General features: G+C 30.2%; 1 long non-coding RNA gene across 1 annotated transcript; it reads right to left on the bottom strand.

Annotated features, from left to right (window-relative positions):
• Window positions 1-2,578: 2,578 nt before the first annotated feature.
• LOC131174519 (uncharacterized) lies at window positions 2,579-3,427 on the bottom strand. Its single transcript, XR_009144851.1, has 2 exons — window positions 3,359-3,427; window positions 2,579-2,780 (listed from the first exon to the last, which is right to left on the bottom strand). It is a non-coding gene; the product is annotated as an uncharacterized LOC131174519 (long non-coding RNA).
• Window positions 3,428-4,000: the final 573 nt, after the last annotated feature.

Below are 4,000 nucleotides of genomic sequence, written 5' to 3' on the forward strand. Positions count from 1 at the left end.
GCTCATGACCTCTCAATCTCTTATAACCTTTAGTAGGGGTGAGCAGATTTCGGTTTAAATTAAAAAATCAAACTGAATCGAGTCAATTGGATTCAATCGGTTTGATTTTAAAATTTAATCAGCTCGATTCGGTTCGGTTCGGTTCTGTTTTATATTATAAAAATTTCAATTATTTTGATTCGATTCAATTTTGAAGAGAAAAAAATTATTTAAATCAAACTGAACTGAATAGTAATTTTATATTTTTAAATCGAACCAAATCAAACCGAATCAATTTTTTAATTGATTTATTTTTATGGGGAATTTATGGATCATATTTAATTATATATATATATTAATTGTTTAATTTCATTTATTAATGGTTATTAGATTCAAACCAATATCAAAATTAGATCAAATAACTTGAAAATCAAGTCTAAATTGAAAAATCAATCAAAAATCAAAATTGATAGATTTGAATCGAACCGAACTGAAATAGAGCGGTTCAGTTTGATTCTGTTTTTCATCAATTTCAATTCGGTTCAATTTCTAAAATATATAATCTGATTTTTATAATTTAATTCGGTTCGATTTGGTTCGAATCGAATGCTCACCCCTAGCCTTTACCTTCTGTTTGGAAGAAGGTAAAGTATAGTAAAATTTTATAAAGTAAAGTTTTTCAAAATAAAATTTTTTAAAAATTCATAATTTTTTAGTATTTGGGAGGAAATAAAAGTTTTTTTTTGTTTTAAGCATTTGAAGGTTTTAAAAGATAAAACCTCCTTTAACCCACTAATTTGATAAATTGAGAAATGAAGGTTTTTAGAAGTTTTTAAAAATCTCTAAAATTTATATTTTAAAAAATTTTTTATCTTCTCAAATAAAAGTTTAAGGTTTTTAAATCTAAAAAATCTTTAATTATTTTAAAAAACTCATTCAACCTTTAATTATTTTAAAAAACTCATTCCAAAAAAAAAGGGTTAAGGTCGAGGGGAGGTAAGCTTAAATACCCAAGATAACCCACATCCACACATGCAGATAGATAGACCCTCCAAAGGACAATTAGCCTTTGACAACAAATGATGTCACTCCAATAGACCAAAACCATAGACGAATGGTGCCACTCGAACAGACCAAAGCCATAAATAGATCAAACTGAAAAAACTCTCACACAGTTCTTCTGATTTGTAGAAATAACACAACAAAATCCTATTTACTAGACTGAAAGAGCTATCCGCACTAGGCTGGGACACAAACTGACACCTTCCCTTGCCTCCAGCAAACAATTCAAGAGGGAAACACTCGGCTCGACCAAGAAAATAAAAAGAGATTGAGAAAAATTTCTCTTTAAATCTCAGAGAGACTTACAAGAAGGCACTCATTTGACACCTTGGCTTGTTCTCCATCTTCCCTTGATTAATGTCCACGTGTGGTTGTTGTATGTGTTCAGTATTTATTTATTCTTTTAGAATGTAATTGGTCACTATTTATTGTTGCTTGTAAGTGGCCACTGTCACTGTCACTGTCACAATTTGTTATTTTCCTTTTATAATTTTTTTCACTAATCAACCAAAAATAAAAGAAAATTGTGGATTGTTATTAGACCCAATTTATAATAATTTTATTAAAATAAAATTCAGTTGCAATATATTTCTTATGCCCAAAAAAAAAATTATCAATTTAGTCTTTGACAATTTTTTAATAACTTAACACTATATTAATGGAATATTAATTTTTTTTGCTTTTAAAATAATTTATTTTAGTACTTTTTTACCATATTCAATCAAATAATAATTTATATTCAAAACTCTTATATTTAATTATATTATTATTATTGATAATTTAAAATTTCTAAAAAGGTTGTATTTATAAATAATAATTTTTTTTAAACTAGTTAAGAACGCACGCAAACATAAAATAAAAAAAGTATACATTATTTAATAAAATCATAACAATTTTATTAAAACATGTTAAATCTTACGTTTCATGCACTGTTAATCAAATCTTCTACATAAAATGATTATATATCTCAATATAGTTTAAAATTATTTTGAAAATTCTTATTTGAAATTCTTGCACCTAAATATAACATTTCATTTTCAAAAAATATAACATTATTATTATTATTATTATTATTATTATTATTATTATTATTATTATTATTATTATTATTATTTAGGCTCTAAATCATATCAAAATTAATGATTTGATCATCATATTATTAAAAATATCTTATTTAATCCCCAATATTTAATTTCATGATTAAATAGTCCTATCATTTATTTTAACTCACTGTAATGATCAGGCTCCAATCACTAGAGAAATTGTCCGCTTTGGTAATAAGCCTCATGGTTGTCACGACCCAAACTATGAGCCGGACCGGCACTAGGACCTGGGCCAGCTTAAAGCCCCCGAGGCCCGTAGTAAGCCTAACTATTCCTCAAATCCATAACCAGGCCCACAATTTGGACCCAATATGCATATAAGATAATTTAAATTAAACTGTTATAATTTCATTTTGGGCCAACTTAGCCCATAACTTTTCAGAAAACTAAAATCAGGGGAGTCCAGCTCAACCCTATTACCTCATTTATAACCATTTAAAACTCATAAAATTTTTTTCTTTTCATTTATTAATATGAAAACTTGAATTCATACAGTCTCTGATAGGCTTAATGCTACTACTAGCACATGCGGAGTCCTAAATTACAAATTTAGAGAATAATAATACAATTAAGTAATCTTTTCATAACCTGAGAGGAAAGGGACAGGTTATTTTGAAAAATGTCTCCTCCTGTAGCCTGGAAAAATATGGTGAACAGGAGTGAGCGTTCGACTCAGAGTAAAATATCAATTTTAACCAGAATCTCTATAACTCTCTAAAACTACTGCACCCTGTAGAGTGAAATGCAACATCAACATCATTTTCACATCATAACATCAAAAAGGTAATTTGGAGCACTCACACACCCTGTAGTATCAATCATAACATATGGGAGCTGATCCCCTATACAGCTCTCTTAAATCCAACCAGGTGCCAGCGAATTACTCAAGCTCGGACTTCCACTTAATAACCAAATCGAGGGTCCCAGCAAATTACTCAAGCCGTGACTACCCCTCGAAGGATCGGGTCCCAGCGAATTACTCAAGCCGTGACTACCCCGTCCTATCCATAGTCCACACCACATCACACGCACGCCAACGCACGCACACTGCTCCAAATTACCACAACAACATCCATGGCACATCAACAGTTATGAATGCAACATAAATCGTGCCTAGAGTTTAACTACATAAATATATGCATATAAGTGATGCATGGGCATGCTTGAACATATAATAATATCGAAATTACAATTAAAATTAATATTCTACTCACAGACTTGACGATGGTCACTGAGGCGGCTGGGCGGAGGAAGAAGGCTGTCCCGGCTCACCTGACAATTATATTACAATTATTTAATACAATTGACCCAATACAATTCAAGAAAAGACCAATTACGTCCTAAGTCGTGCCGAAAATCCGGCAGAGTCTCCCCTATACCTGGGACCTACCCAACCTGCAAAAAGGCTCAAACAACACTTTTAAATTCTCAATTCCCACAATCACACCTCATCAATATCACATGGCCCCTCCTGGGCCCTCCAAATCAGACAATACTCAAAATCTTAAAAATTACGTTTTAGTCCCTATAATTAAAATTTTACAAAAATCCACTCAAACAAGCTCTAAAAATTCTAAAATTTTGCCCCGCGGTCCTTAATAATATTATAAGGCTATTGCAAAATGAATTGTAATTTTCTAGTCACCCATGAATATTTTATTCAAGAATTTTACTCAATTCCATAAGTTTCCATCAGCTAACATATTATTAATTCAACCCAATTTAATATTCACATATTTAAACCTCCATCCTCAAGTTTCAACCAATCATATAAAATTTAAACATCTTAATTTCAAACAATCTTATATGCTTATATGCTAAAAATTTAACTAAAATCCATCCATATTTCTCAAAAA

Source organism: Hevea brasiliensis, chromosome 16 (genome assembly GCF_030052815.1).
Source record: "Hevea brasiliensis isolate MT/VB/25A 57/8 chromosome 16, ASM3005281v1, whole genome shotgun sequence".
NCBI lineage: Eukaryota > Viridiplantae > Streptophyta > Magnoliopsida > Malpighiales > Euphorbiaceae > Hevea > Hevea brasiliensis.